Source organism: Magallana gigas, chromosome 1, assembly GCF_963853765.1.
Source record: "Magallana gigas chromosome 1, xbMagGiga1.1, whole genome shotgun sequence".
NCBI classification, from domain to species: domain Eukaryota; kingdom Metazoa; phylum Mollusca; class Bivalvia; order Ostreida; family Ostreidae; genus Magallana; species Magallana gigas.
The window spans coordinates 1163467-1180901 of record NC_088853.1 but is presented as its reverse complement, the minus strand read 5'-3'; the positions used below and the strand labels follow the sequence as shown (position 1 = coordinate 1180901).

General features: G+C 32.8%; 1 long non-coding RNA gene across 1 annotated transcript; it reads left to right on the top strand.

Annotated features, from left to right (window-relative positions):
• The first annotated feature begins 771 nt into the window (after positions 1-771).
• LOC117687407 (uncharacterized) lies at positions 772-11102 on the top strand. The gene is made up of 2 exons (XR_010712522.1): positions 772-1705; positions 8747-11102. It is a non-coding gene; the product is annotated as an uncharacterized lncRNA (long non-coding RNA).
• The last annotated feature ends 6333 nt before the right edge of the window (positions 11103-17435 follow it).

Sequence of the window (17435 nt, the reverse complement as noted above, 5' to 3'; positions counted from 1 at the left end):
TGTCCTTTCCAAGCAATACGTGCTAGCAGCTGGCTAACAGCTCCATCTGTTTGAACAGACTTGCCTTCTTGATTCAGTGTAGCACATTCTTACCCTTCAATAAAGAAGCACTTCCTTATCAGGAGGGGGCACAACTTCACACATGATAGTCATGTTTTCTTTAACTTTGTTTTCATCTATCATTTGATATAGATGATAAAGTTGATGCCTCTGAAGATGTTGTGAAAGTGAATGATAGATGGCATCATTCCGTGATAAAGTATCAGTCGGTTCTCTTTACATTAGTGGATCTCTAACTTCATTGGTAGTACCGCCTGATCAGTCGGTTCTCTTTACATTAGTGGATCTCTAACTTCATTGGTAGTATTATCTGATCAGTCGGTTCTCTTTACATTAGTGGATCTCTAACTTCATTGGTAGTATCGCCTGATCAGTCGGTTCTCTTTACATTAGTGGATCTCTTACTTCATTGGTAGTATTATCTGATCAGTCGGTTCTCTTTACATTAGTGGATCTCTAACTTCATTGGTAGTATCGCCTGATCAGTCGGTTCTCTTTACATTAGTGGATCTCTAACTTCATTGGTAGTATCGCCTGATCAGTCGGTTCTCTTTACATTAGTGGATCTCTTACTTCATTGGTAGTATTATCTGATCACTCGGTTCTCTTTACATTAGTGGATCTCTAACTTCATTGGTAGTATCGCCTGATCAGTCGGTTCTCTTTACATTAGTGGATCTCTAACTTCATTGGTTGTATCGCCTGATCAGTCGGTTCTCTTTACATTAGTGGATCTCTAACTTCATTGGTAGTATCGCCTGATCAGTCGGTTCTCTTTACATTAGTGGATCTCTAACTTCATTGGTAGTATCGCCTGATCAGTCGGTTCTCTTTACATTAGATGGATCTCTAACTTCATTGGTAGTATTATCTGATCAGTCGGTTCTCTTTACATTAGATGGATCTCTAACTTCATTGGTAGTATCATCTGATCACTTGGTTCTCTTTACATTAGATGGATCTCTAACTTCATTGGTAGTATCGCCTGATGGGTTTGTGGCAAATTGTACGTGTTCAGATTTCGATATGGTTATTCCAGATGAGATGGGTTTATATTCAAAGTTTGTAGAGTTCTTTCGGGTTTTGACCAATCATTTAGGGATAGAAAGAAAATCAGCGGAGAGAAACTGTATTCCACATGCTACCATGGAATTAAATAGACATATCATTGAATAGGTTGTTTTTAGTTGGGATATGACTTAAAAGGGAACATTCACAGAAAGTGTATGAGTTCCTGTCATTTGGTTGCATGTTGGACATGAGCTGTTTACGTACAACGTAATACACTTACATGTACTTCAGTGGACCCAATGACCAAGTTCCATAAAATTGTATATATTGAAAACAACCCTAAACGTTACCCTAATAGTATAACCAGTGTTTGTACTTAATGCATTACTTGATTATAAGATTTGTACACGTCTTCTGTAATTTTGTAATGAACTTCTGTATCAGACGAATTTTACGCTTAGATTTAGACGTAAACTTCAAAACTAAAGCTTCTACAGTTACGTATAGTAAAAACACTTATTGTTAAAAACTGAATCAGATGCAGAGCCTTTTTTTTTATAAGGTGAATTTTGCGACATAGTAATGTGTATGTCCTTTATTTACAAGCAACCAAGAGCAACATCAAAGATTTAGGGTAAACGTTTAGCCAATTTAGCCACACGCACGCTGCCGCTTCCATACTTTCTCCTTTACCCTTTTCGCCTCTTACACTACGGCATTTATAGTAATGGTGGTGGGTGCCAGATGCATTATGGGTATAACTAGATAACATCACGTGTTGTACTGGGTTTTGTTTTCCACCAAGTATTTAAGAATAAAGAATATAGGGGACTATTGAATTAAATATGAACAATCTGGGTTTTTTTTAATTTTTTTTTTTTAAAAGTATGTGCGAAAATATGTTCGATTAATTTATAATTTATAATTAAAAAGATAAATGTCAGTGATTATTTGAATCTTATATTTTGAATAAATATTAAAGAATTTGTTCGTAATGTAATTTATATTCTGATAAGTGTGTGCGAGAGGGAAATTAGAAGTTGTAATTTATAGCATAACTAATCTACTCCACTGGATGAAAAATCAAGTTTCAGCAAAACTGAAACTATATGGAAACCTTGCTGAAACTTGAAGTTGAAGTTTCATGTATAGTTTCCGCAATGCGGAAACCATTATATCGATTCAGCAAGTATCCGTTAGGTTTCAGTCAGCAGAAACTTTAGTCTAAGATTCCTGATGGTTTCCGCAATGCGGAAACTAAATTTGAATCGTGTGAAAAGTTGTGTAAATTATTATGCGATGGAAATATCAATTAGGTTCAGAACATTTCCGCTAGGTTTCAGTATGCTGAAACTTTACGTTAAGATTCCTGATGGTTTCCGCAATGCGGAAACTAAATTTGAATCATGTGAAAAGTTGTGTAAATTATTATGGAAATATCAATCAGTTTCAGAAAATTTCCGCTAGGTTTCAGTATGCTGAAACTTTAAGTTAAGATTCCAAATGGTTTACGCATTGCTGAAACTATTGCTAAAATTGATTTGAGTTTAATAGTGATATCATTTATTTTCAACAGGTTTAAGTTTAATTCTAGCCTAATGATAATGAATCCGTATAGTAAGGTTTCAGCGTGACTGAAACTATATGTATACATGTAACTATCTTCAAATGTGGCAAATAAGGCGATTAAGAACCTTACTATGTAATTAATTGAATTTGAAAAGAAAAACTGATGTCTGATCTTGTTTAATGCATATGATGAAATCATTAATCTTAGGTACTCGGGCACGTGTATACATGTGTATACATTCTTTGTCCAGGTGACCTCCTCTGTGATTTTCCTGTATATTCTGTGTGGATTGCAAGGTTTTTTCTGTCAGGAGTGAACAAAAGACTGTTACATAACATATACACAGTACGAAGCGTGAGTTTATAACTGGAGCCCGGCGGGAATTTTTTTTCATTTTGTGTGTACCTGAGTTAGTAAAACTGATAAGTAAATTATAATTATTTAGTAAAAAAAATCTAGCTAGTTGTATATCGCAAACAGTGTATGAAGAAGTATTTTACTTAATACACTCAATAAATTAATATACCTATTTTGTAAGACTCCTTCTTAAATCAATTAGTTATCATTTGAATGAACCTTTAGGTACAGTAACTAATTAAGCAAACAAATTTAGGTAAAGTCGTTGTAAATGTTTACAAATCGTACCAAATATTCGTACAACCTGAAGTTTAGAGCTAATTCATTTCTTTTTTAATACCACGCCAACAGATGTATATAGGAATTTTTTTTACAAATTCTACAGTTGATAATAACAAGTAAAACCCACTTGGAGTTTGAGTCTAATATAATAATAGTTTAATTATTTACATGCATTTCACACTTTACTACATGTATGACTGTATCATGATTCACTGGCGTCTGAAGCAATTTGAAAGTGGGGGGGGGGGCTATACTAATCCTCAGATATATTGAGGAGAAACCCTAAAAAAAAACCTAATTCCCAAAATCATGAAAATCCTTATCCGGGGGGGGGGGGGGGGGGGGGGGAGTATACCTATACTATATACTTCCGAAAATAAATTTCACTACCCAAATATTTCCCCCCAAAATCATGAAATTCCTAATCCGTGTCGGAGGGGGGGGGGGCTAGTATGCCTATTACATCAACTTCTCAATCTTTCAAGGTAAATTTAGGAACAATTACATTTCCGACGAGAAAAAGTGGGGGGGGGGGGCTATGTGCCTATTGGTTAAGTCTAACTTTGCACTAAGCCCCCCCCCCCCCGGTTCGACGCCTATGTGATTCGTGCATTTCTATACTTTGTATTTACTTTCTGTACTGTAAACACAGATATTGATACATGTTTATGAAACATGCACATGTTTCTGTTATAAGATATAATAAGCATTATTTATAATTTTACTGAAGTTATACGTTATATTACAAAATCAGTTTAAAATCCAGCACTAGCCATGTGGTGCACGTGATTTTAATCCCATTTTTAAAATTGTATTATACATTTGATGTAGAAAGTATACCAAATAATTAAAATTATATTTTGTTTATATATCAGTCCGACGTGTACGTCTTACTTCCCGGCTTGTTTAACGCATTTGTATTTTAATTTCATAAGTATTCTTAACGTACTGTTCATCGTATGACCAATCAGTGCACATGTGTAACTGTAAAATAATTGCCATCAATTCATCGTAGTTGTAAATTCACCGTACGGGTGAACGCTGTTAACCGGACCCCGGTAATTGATCGGCATCTAATTATATTTGTGATTTCTGTGTGTTCAAGCAGAACCTGCTCTGTGATGAACATAATATTTTCACACCTCTACATTTTGAAAAAGAATATGACCGTGCTTAGAATCGCGGTGAAAATTGGACAAGTCAAGACTAACTTGTCAGTAAACTATATATGGCTCTATCATATTTAGTATGGCAAAATCATCAGTACATGTAAATAAAATATAGTTAAAGACAAAATCTGATACATATGTCTCATTAAAACTTGTTTAATTTCATTAGACATTTGTAAACAAACGGTCGGCCATTTTTTTGTGGTTAATCACGTGTTACAAATACAATTGAAACAAACACACGCCAATACTTTGTCGTATTAAACCAGGAAATACCGACTCCGACAGTTCTTATTTAAAATAAATATACATGTAAAAAGTATACTATTCGGTAAAAAATGATAATTTTGATTAAACATAATCATTTTAAACTATCCCAAGATGCACTTTTCCTAGATTTAGGGGGTTCTGATTGGTCAGTATTGGCGCACTTTATGATTCCGAGCGAAGGTTAAAATGGACAAGAAGGTGCTGTTGTAAAATGGAGAATTGAGAAGCATTAATAACCTCTACAACAAGGAGATAATGCAGGAACGAAGAACTCATGTCAAGGTAACTTAATTCACAATATAGATACTCCCAATAACATTTTCAAGGCTCTAATTTATCTCTCATTTGTAAACGAGATCTCGCGCCATCAAATCAAGATGGCGTCATTTTTTCAAACTTGGTTCGGCGTTTTAATTTTTATTACCGTATCTCTTTTAAATATACGTTTTGACCAAGTTAACCATTAATTAACCAACTTTATATGCATGATAATCAAGATTATCCAGGGTATACACATATATAATTATATAAACGTCCCTAATATATATGAATGCTTGGTTGGTAAACAAGACGAACAATGAATCTTTCGCACATTATACAATTTACAAACTCTAAATGTAACGAAAAAAAATTATTAATTAAATCCGGAAAATGAAATCTGTCACGTTTTTCTTTTTCAGCATTGACAGCATACAAAGTCAATGTTTCCGGTGATTAGTTGCTCCTCTGTTTGGTGATTCGATGTGAACGCAAGGTATTGCTTTGAAATTGATTATTTTCACCATTAACTTATACATGTGTTGGATGTTTATAATTTACTGTAGTAATTTTTGGGAAATCCAGGTCTAAGTTCTTGAAAAGGAGGTTGATGGGATGGATGGGGGGGGGGGGGTGATGGTGAAACACACTTATTGTTGATAAGTTTTTCCATTGTTCAACAAACAATAATTGAATCAAAATGAAAATAACATAGCTTCAAACATAAAATGAAACATTTTAGACCAAATACTACTGTAGCCATTATATGACATAGTTTAAACAGCAACTGGCAACTGCATAGTAGCTTCTGTATTCATAATTTTATTCAGAATGCTTTTATTACATGTAAGGCTGAATGTTTATTGTTTAAAAATCTAAATGAAACTTTATTATTCTTGTTTAAGATAAATAGAACAGACATAAAGTACAGCCCAGTGAAAGGAACAAGTTCATCGCAAGAAGAAGAATTGTAATGCTACCACTGTCCAGAACTACTAAGTATGCTGTAACCATGATGTGATCATATGAGTGCTTCACCGGTCTGGACAATGCTCGAAAATCCCCCAAAAAGGCCTATTTCCATAAACTACGACTCGGGTTACATCAACAACAGCCAAGGACACTCCTTATTGATTCGAATGGACACATCTCTACGACCCGACTAAACCTCTGCAGAACAAGACTTTTTAACTGTAAAGTATTCTCATTTCAAAAAACCTATAAACTATAAAAGTACTTTTTTTATATGATCAAATACCAGTATATTACAATGTCTGTCTGTAATCTAGAATCTTAGAAAATCACATGGTTTTGACTTATTAAATGATTGATTAGATATTAACTTTCATTTTCTTAAATAATTTGTTATATTTGCAAATATTGCATAAATATTAGACTCCATGTAACATATATCCTCACACCTCCAAGTTGATAAGTGTTAACTACTTTTTTTTTCCATTTTCTTTGTTTAAACATTTATTGATAACTTAGTTTTTATTTGCAGCAATATATGAAAAATTAAGAAACCAATCTTAAATGTAAAAACACTGCATTAGGAGATGAATGCATGGGTCATAGAAATGATAAAATACACCAAACAATATTCAATTATGTCGTATATGAAAATATATAAAGACAACAAATACCCCATGTATTACAATTTTTATATAACAAAATTACTTGGATGGAAAGTTGTTTCCATGTGGGTTTTATTTTAATCTGTGTTATGTAACTAATATTGGAATTAGCTTTTATATCATAAGTAAAATGCTGGTATTGATGAGATTTGTAAGGTGAATGATCTGTGTGATACTTTGTATTTTATACATTCATGCTACAAAAAGCAAGTACATGTACATGTAGTAATACTTGTCATATATAAACAATCTATATTTTACTTCATGTCTTGGATTTAAAAATATTAATGTACTAGGTAAAGTAGTGAAATGTAGGAAGGTAAACCGTGTGTAAAGAAGAATATTCATCAGGAATGAAGTGTGTTGCAATCAGCATAATTAATTAAATGTGTACATCATATTTTTGCACATGACTGCTCCATTGTTAGCTTTTTATTGGCAAACAAGCTTTTCATATCTCCCTCTGGGTCATCTATTAAATACTGACAGGCTTATGATATTAAAATCTGATCAGTTGGTACATCATTGGTGGAAATGAAAAGTTCACATTGGACTTAATGGATTATCAAAAAAATGATATCAAATCCTGTTCTATTGTAAAACATTAGATTATATTACTAACAAAGAAAAGGTTTATCCCAACTTGTAAGTGGGTCACTTTGACCTCATTTTGGAATTTATTGACATATTCAAATCAAATCTTGGTCATACCTCTATAGTCAACTACTATCTTGTAGTGTATTTTTTTTTTTAAAAAGATTTTTTTGGTGTACATATTCATTGTAGTTCAAAACAAATTGAGACAAGTGTATCATGTTCATGTAACAGTGAAGTTTTCTTTGTTTATTCATGTACGTGCAGTTATTTTGTAAATTGCATTCATATTTTTAAAAAAGTAAGATCTTTGTTGCATTTTTAAAGGGAGATTTGATAGGCATTTAATCGAGATGAAAAAAAATACAAATGTAAAGATTTCTATGGGAGTTTTTTTACTTATGCAATTTTATTATTTTTTAGATAAAAGTCCCTAATAAGGGATTGCCATATGGATGTTTCTCCATTATTGTATCTTGGCTGTATTTTATTTATTATTGGAAACAATTTCAGATTTTTGAACAAAATAAATTTGGAACTGTTTGAAATTGTTTTGTTTTTACATAAAGTAGAAACCTTGCTCAGCTTTTGTGAAAGCAAAAATATAAAAAGTTTCAGTAAGTTTCAGTTGCGGAAACCCTTTGTAAACAATATGTATCCTAATTGTATATGAAGGTTGAAACTATGCAGAAACTTCAAGTTTCAGTAAGTTTCCGTCGCGGAAACCATTTGTAAACAATATGTATCCCAAACGTATATGGAGATTGAAACTATGCAGAAACTTCAAGTTTCAGTAAGTTTCCGTTGCGGAAACCATTTGGATTCATGGACAGCCTAAGTTTCAGCACTGCGGAAACTTAATGAAACTTGAAGTTTCCGTGCTGAAACCTGTCGGAAACTTAAAGTAACCTTAAGTTTCCGCAGAGTTTCCAAAGGGTTTCCGCAGCGCTGAAACCAGATATTTCATCCAGTGCTCTTTCCTTGAAAAAAAAAAACGAACATTGAGATGCAGTTAGTTTAGTGTATTATACCATTTCTAAAGATACGATTCTAAGTTCTGTTTTATTGTATAAAGGTAAGATTTTAAATTGTGTTTTATTCTATAGTATGGTCAATAAATCTGCTATAAAGCTGATAGATAATTAATAATAATCTTTTTTTGGTTAAACAATGTTATAAATTAATGTTGGTCAACAAATGGTACATGTAAACGGGCACAGTTTGTCTTTTTAACAGATGTTTAACATCTTGTGGTAATTACAATTCAAAATGAGAACTTGCGTTGCACAAAAAGATCAATGTCATATGCCGAAAAATATTTCTAGAAGTGACGCTTTTGAAATTCGAATGATAATATTATGTGTTTGTACAATTGAAACAGTAGATTATTTGGAGATGTGTAATCATAACTAAGCAATTTAATTGCATGCATTTACTAACATTTTTTCTTCATTTTATAAAGACTAGTACAATTTGTCACGTTATATGTTTTTACGAATTGTATCTATACTGAGCCTTGTTTTTATTTCTTATTGTAGGGCCCATCGGGACCCCCGCCGCCATACTCAGCACACGGGGGCCCACCACAAGGGCACAGGAAGGGAGCAGGGGCTAAAGGCGGGAGATACAATAATTTAGAAATGCGCAAAGTTTGAACCAAATATCATCTAAATTCAATTCATCGTATTTAATGATTTTTTTTATCGAATGTACACTAGAAGAACCACATTTCCATATGTGTTTTGAATGATGTAGTCCTTTGGTATTTTTGATAATATTACATTTGTGTTAAAGATACAGATCTATGTTCATTTCTTTATAAATCATTATGCAAACAGAATTCCTATTTTCGAGAACAATATGAAGGGGTATAGAGGTTTCAATTGCCAATTGTTTTATGTTAAATTAATTTTCTTCTGTATTTCTGTATTTTGGTAGAATGATATTACATTAAGGCATTTTTTATCGTTAATTTTGGGAGTTTTAGTGCTCATGCATACAGTGTTAGTTATTGTTTACTTTAGTTTTAATCCAATCATGTTATAAAATAAAAGGCTATACTATTAATTGTAATGAAAGCAAATGTACGTTAAAAATGTGATCAATTGTTTCAATCGAGTTAAATATTTTCGTTATTAATTGCGGTAATAGTATAACTATGTTGAGATGATGGCCATATCGAGTGAATGTAAATCATTTATGCCCTTTTCTTGTTGATTAAAAATAACACTTTTTTCCATTGTGTGCTATTGAACTGACTAGAGCAGAATTACCGCATCTTGGAATGTGACGTAACAATGGTATCTGTATTCTATTGGTCGTTCTATTTCCTAGCATAATTTGTGTGAAAAGATTCCAGCTTTTCGTGGACTTTCTTAAATCATTCATTTTCCTTTATTAACACATATCTTTGAAAGTGGCTTTTTGCCACTTAAATTGTAAACGTTTGTTCATTATTTTAACTCTGACTGTAAACCATTTTAAGTTTTTATCAGTTCCTCAAATATTTCTTACGTCTGTTTGTGTCTTTACTGAGTACAGTATACGTACATTTAAGGAACGTGACAAGTCCCTGACAGAATGCTAGTCACGTTATCATATCCTTGTCAATTTTCAGGATAGCAGCACTGTAGGAGCACCACGAACTGACACAAGTAGAAACTGCAATATATCCTTTATTTTAATTGTATGCTATTCAGAAATGCATTGAACCAATGCTGATGATATACAGGCCAATTGTAACTACTTTTTTTAACAATTGTTTTCACTTTATTTCTCCTTTTCTATTTATTTTATTTCATTGCAACTGTAGCCTAAAGAAAAGAGCTGGATGATTTGTAGGGTTTTTTTCTCGGGTCTTCAAATAAATCTTCAATCACCGTAAAAAAAAACATATTTGACCTCCTCTCCCAGAGTTTTATTTGTCTCATATTTCCCTATGCTGAAAGTCCCAGGACATCTACTTAGTGACTTAATGGTTTAACACATGTTGTCATCTAGCCACCTACAATACCAAGCACCTGCTAATGATGCTAGTTATTTATTTTGCTTAGTGCCATTCACAGGACGACTTACCAATATATAAATATTTATTGTTATATGGGAAGTTGTCTTCTGTTAAAACCAGACATTATCTGTGTATTTTGTCAATGAGATCAGTTATTTTGGATATAGATATGGTTCAGCTTCATTATTCAACAGAGTGGAAACAAAAGGAGAGATTGTAACTTTATGATTCTTAGAAATTTAGTTTAGATCCAAGATTGGGAGTCAATAGATCGCTTTGATATAATTAGCTATTTTCATCAGTTTAGGTTCCCCTCCTGTTAATTTTTTTTGCATTGTGAGAATCTCGTGTATTGTTTAAATCGCTTTATTCAATCTTCTATAGATTTTGATTGATCATGGAATGTTACGATTCTTCATTTTAAGGTGGAATGAGACACCTCCATATTGTGACGTACTATAGAAAGAAATGTAAAGGTTCATACTTTTATCAACAGTAATATCGACAGGTCTTCCATACCACCTTAACATGTTTGTATTTTTATTTTCTCTTTGGTTGGTGCTGATGATGTTTTGTTCATTTACATTGTAATTAACGTAACAAATGTGTATCACCTCCTCCATTTATTAAATCCTGTGAATTGACCCAGTGTTCTGTAAAGAAAAGGTTGAGATGCATTCTGTTTTAAATGTAACGCATAATTGTAAACATTGTTATGAAACTTTCCTTGAGAGCTGTTGAACATAGAAAAAAACATTACTAAAATGACACTCATTTGCTGTAAAACATTGTGTTATTTATTTAACTTAAAGTTTGTTTCGTCATGTTTATTCTTCGCTGTCAGACATTTATTTTACTGGAAACAATAAAACAAAATCATATGAAAAGGGTTTCTTTTTATTGATTGTCTAAAAAAAGGGTATTGAAAAATTACCAAAAATAGTTATATTGTAAAGTAACATAGGTAACACAGAGTAAAGAATTAATAAACGCGGGAAAATTCGAACAGAGTTAATGCAAATCGCAAATATTTGAAAACATTCTTGATTTTTATGATTCATAACTGGTGTTTATATTTGCACATCAATGAAATATTTGATATATCTATTGGTATATTTTTTTTTACAGTATTACGTAAATAGTTAAGGACGATATGGTTTATATATGTATTAATGTTTTTTTCTTAATACTGTATTTCGTAAATAGTTTGGCTGGTCTTGATCTAGACAATGGATTTACGTCAGACCGTGGAAGATGGTCATCTACAATAGTCGTTCACCTACTTTTACTTTTACTTTTACAATTGGTTTGTTATTTTTCTTTTATGAATTGTGTATTTGTTAGAAATCGATTGATTCAAAAAAAAATTTATAAACAATATAGATACATTCCTGGGATTCTTTTTAATATATTACTTGATTCGTTTAATTACTTGAGTTCTGTTTTTTGTATGAGAATGACGGGTTATAACGTTGTGGGTCTTTTCAAATCAGAAATTAACTCTTTTAATAATTAGGTATTATAAATTATTAATGTCCTTCTTGATAGACAATAATTTTTTTAGACAAAATAAATCATAGCTCAATAAACAAAAAAAAAACAATGCAATAAAGACATGATCGAGGCATGGATTTTAAATGGGTAGAGCTTATTCCAATCTAATCTTGAAGTATTAAAATAATAAAGACAAGTTGAAAGTTGGCTAGATAAGTTTAAATGAAATTACCACCATTTATTAACATTTCATCCAATGACGAAAATCGGGGTTACATGGGACACCCGCACTCAACATATAACTATTACCGGGGAAAATAAGGTGTTTCTATGATTTTTATATTTCCAAGATATTATAAAAATGTATTCTCCTGGAAATATTGTAAAAATTTTAAAATTCAAAGGGATGAATAAATGTACCACCCATATATCAATACTTCCAGGTGTCTATATTAAAGCATTGAATGATTTATTTGTGACGTCGTCGTGTCAATAACTGCCGTCAGGTGAGCAGTCAAATTGAATAACCCACGACGACCTCAAAAATAAATCATTTAATGCTTATATTTACATTCCCTTACTGACGAAATCAATTGTTTACTTAAATAAATCGATATAAAGTGCAGATCACGGAGGGAGTGAATAAGTAACAGCAAGAACAGCTGTTATATAAAACCGGTTTAAACTGGTTATTACATAGACTGTTGAGTTGAGATCGACGAGCATGAAAATATAATCCATGAAAAATAACTCTTGAAATTTTGCTTTCAACTATAAAGTCAACTTTTTTGTTGAATAATTATAAAAAAAACATGATGTTTTGACAACATTCATGAAATACATTTTTAACCGATAACATAAAAATCACTGTTTGAGAACTACTTATGTAAATTACTCGTAAATTCATACGCAGTGAATAGGTGTTGCATTTAGAGGCATTTAATGGAAAGAAGCACAGTAGAATGTAAATATAATGTTGTGTGCGAACAAACATTCCCACACCTTCCTGCAGTAATGATGGTAGACTTCTTATAGTCTGCATTATTCTTTCACCTCACCGCATCAGTTTAAGCGCTTCAAGTCCTGCAAACAAGTTCATTTAAATTTCATATTAGCCTTGACACAGAAAGGAAGTCCAGTGTCAAACGCATTTAATGTACAGATGGTATACAAAATTTATGCTGATTTATATTCAGTTTGTTCTAATGCTAATTTTATCAGCTTTAACCATAATTTATGAAATTAGTGAAGAAAAATCCGAGTTGTTTAAAAATTGCTGGAGGTGTTGGAGGTGCACCATGTAAATAAATAAATACATGTACCCGCATTTCATATCTTTTTCGTACAGAGTATTCTCATCCTGAGACAATGTGCGACAAACAACTTGAAAAACGCCATCTGATATTAAATTGAAGAAAAAATGATACAGAGCTTCTAAGCAGATTTGCTCAAGGCATATTAATTAGTCATGAAAAGGTCTACATAGAGCGAGTGCTTTCCAATTCCAGTTTTAATATTGCCTCATGTATGGCCGGGTTTAAAAAAATCTAACATTACATTTTGAAGAAACTTTTTTTTTATTTTTAAATATAAAAATTTTATAACATGATATAATTTATTAACTTCCAGGGGGTTCTGTCTAAATCGGTACAAAAAAGAAACAAAAAAACAAAACAAAAACAAACAAACCCCCCCCCCCCAAAAAAAAAAAAAACAACAACAAACAAAAAAACCCAAAAAACTAAATCGACCAAAAAATCAAATCAATTCAATATGTATATCCTTCCTGCAAAAACACAACCGAGTAGGCTTCCTCCATTTTATATATTTACTTTAATTTAATTTACTAACGACAGACTTATGGATTTTTCAGAATCTAATATAACTCATGTTCAATTTAATATAATTTACCAACTTCCAGGGTGTTCTGTCTATATCAGCACACGTACGTTTTATTTGTGTACAGACATTGTACCTGTACAGGTATAACTATGTTATCTGTAAGACAAATATGTATGAAATATGGCAAAAATGTACACTATTCATGCTAACAAAATCCAACAAAATACCGGATATATACATCTATAGCAAGGCAAACGCGGAAATCTAAAACATCAGATGGAGGATCAAGTACAAATGGCCAGTAAGCATTCCGTGATGACCGGTCGCACTTGTTGTTTAACTTGCTCATTGTCATGATCGGCATAATGGTAAAATACGTATACCATTCGTTGTTTGTCATTAATGAGTTACTTGCGTGTGAAAAACTAAAGCGCAAATGATTCAAAGGTAGTTAAAAATTGAAACAAATTGGTGTGCCATGGTTTTTTTCACTGTGGCACTTAAAGGAATATATTCCGTTTTTTAAGAAAAATTTTAAAGAAAGAAATGTTTTCATTTTTCCATTAAGGTACATAAGTTATTAACTTTCTGCAAATTATACTGTTTAAGTGAAACGCAGTTAAAAGTATTTAATATAAATTCGAATTTATATATTTTTTGACCGGCCCGATCAATAAACGCCAACCTCTGAAATATTCATTAGCACGCGATGTGACAAGGTAATTTTAGAACGCATAGGCGTCGGAACCGGGGGGTGGGCTAACTTTTTTTTGCAAAGTTAGACCTAACCATAAGGGACATAGTATCATATAGGGTTTAGCCCCCCCCCCACTTTTCTTGCAGCAAAGATAATTGTTCCTAAATTTACCTTGAAAGATTGAGAAGTTGGAGTCATAGGCATACTAGCCCCCCCCCCCCCACATGATTTTGGGGAAAAAAATTTGGTAGGTAAACTTTTTTTTTGGAAGTATAGGTATACCCCCCCCCCCCACACACACACACACACACGGATTAGGATTTCCCTGATTTTGGGAATTAGTTTTTTCCCCCAATATTCTGAGGATTAGTTTAGCCCCCCCCCCCCACTTTCAATTTGCTTCCGACGTCAGTGGAACGTACACATAGGTCGATGCGGAAACGTGGTCGGTCCGTTGGCAGTGGAATAACGCGTTCGAAGAGAAAAGAAAGAAAGAAACAGTTTGACAGAAACGTTGTAAAATGAGATTCTATATTAAAGACCACTTTGAGCGGTGAACATGTGTTAGAAACGTCATGCTTAACTATGGGCTCATTGTCTGAATATGATAAAACTTGTAAAGCTATCACTCGAATACTTAAAATTTATAAACTGTATATGTTTTGAGTCGAGGGGCACAAGACGGGGTAGTTTTGACGTTCTATTATGTCATACATGTTGTCAGTGTATGAAAATAATGCACCCCTGCGAAAGTGTTCGGAATGTGTTTTTTTTTTATCGTTGATAAGTATGTAATAAATCCAGAGGTGTTCGAATGAAAATTCACGAGACTTCCTTGAGATTTGTTCAGTTCCTCTGAAATCTGAGCGAAAGTATAAGTGTCCTGGTCGTTTTTTATATCATATACTACTTTGATTTATGTTAAATCATGAAAATCTATGAAGATATTTGTCTTATTGCATCGTCTAGCAGTTATTTAAACTAAACGATGATATTAAGAAAAGAGCTATCGTTCGTGTTCAACCACTCTACACGTAGTTGAAAATGTAAACATTGGGTTGCTTTAAAAATTCATAGCCATGTTTTATGCTTTTGGTGTGCAAAACTATGCTTTTTAGATAAAGAATGAGTGTCAGCTTTGTATAAACACTTAGTCTATCGAGTCATTTTCAAGTAACATTCTGCATAAAATAGTATAGTCTGTTTCACTATTGATGCTATGTCTATGTCAGGCGCTGATCGAAAATTAATCCTTAGAAGAGGGGGGAATTGCTCCTTAGCATGTTAATGAATTCAAACAAATGTAAACACACCTGTGGTATTACCTAGGTCTGCTTTCTGCTTTTCTAAATTACTATTTCCGCGCACATGCGCAAATCCACCTCAAAAGTACACAAAGCAGTGTAGTCAGTTACGTGTAAATTTTAAGGTGTAGTCAATTGACGGTATTCACAAACCTTTGTTTGTGATGTGTGTTATGGTATATGTGTTAAAACGCGTGATTTTGCGTAATGGTATATGTGATAAAGTGTGTGGTTGTGTGTAATGGTATATGTGTTAAAGTGCAGGAGTGTGTGTAATAATATATGTGTTAGAATGTGTGATTGTGTGTAACGGTATATGCGTCAACGTGTGTGATTGTGTGTAACCACAGGCACCTGAATTTTTATTAATCAGTCGCTTAATAATTCATATATCGAAAAATTCTACCCCTACTATATAGAAGTATTTATATACAGTAGGGGTAGAATTTTCCGATATATGACTTAGCGACTGATTAATAAAATTTCAGGTACTTGTGGTGTAACGGTATGAATGTGTTAAAGTGTTTGATTTTGTGTAACGGTATATGTGTTTAAGTGTGTGATTTTGTGTACCGGTACATGTGTTAAAGTGTTTGATTGCGTGTAACGGTATATGTGTTAAAGTGTTTGATTTTGTGTAACGGTACATGTGTTAAAGTGTTTGATTTTGTGTAACACTATACGTGTTAAAGTGTGTGATTTTGTGTACCGGTACATGTGTTAAAGTGTTAAATTGTTTGATTTTGTGTAACGGTATATGTGTTAAAATGTTTGATTTTGTGTAACGGTATATGTGTTAAAGTGTTTGATTTTGTGTAACGGTATATGTGGTAAAGTGTTTGATTGCGTGTAAATGTATATGTGTTAAAGTGTGTGATTGTGTGTAAGGGTATAACTATGCGTTAAAGTGTGCGATTATGTGTAGCGTTATATGCGGTTAAATTGCGCAATTGCAGGGTAACAGTATAAACATAATAGTTCCTCATTCCGTTTAACATTATATGTGTTAATGAGCATGACTGGGAGGTGACATTATTCACGTAAAGTAAATAGAATTGCGGTAACAGTTCATCTATCAAAGTGTGTGATTGCCGGAAGAAGATATTAAGGTTTGTATTTTTTATAGTGAGGTTTATATAACAGATTTTATTGCACGCTCATGTAACACCTATCAACCAATCATGAGCTTAGGACAGATACGATATCAAAATTAGACAACATTGAGATGGTGACCATATAAAAAGAGCCCCGCTTAAATAATGGACAATAGGGTGGAAATAATTTCAGAGAATTTTGCTTTGACCTTGACCTATAACTTAACAAATTTCCACCTGTCATTGAACTTCTGTGTGTGTGCTCTTAAAAAGGGAGTTTTGTGTCATCTGATATGAATTTGACATTTGACCTACAAACATCATTCAAGGTCGCTGCAATTTCTTTGATCAAAGGCACTATGTATGTGATGTATTAGCAAGATTGGAATAAAGGGAGAGAAGATATGCTCTGGACAAGGATTTAACATATAATCCTGCTATGACCTTCACATTTGACCTTGAAAATTGGTTCAAGGTTACAATATACCCTTTACTCAAAGCTCTGTTTATAAGAAGTATCAGCCAAATAGGACTAAGTGGAAAATATATCTTCTCTGAAAAAAGAAATATTTGATGGCCTTATATGACCTTGACCCTTGACCTACAAACTTTATTCAAGGTCACTGCACACCCTTTGACCATAGACACTCTGTAAGTGAAGTATGAGACAGAATGGACCAAGGGGAGAGACAAGAATTTTATATATAATTCTGCTATGACCTTAACCTTAGACCTAGAAACATGGTTCAAGGTCAATACACACTCTTTACCCAAAGGAATTCTGTAGGT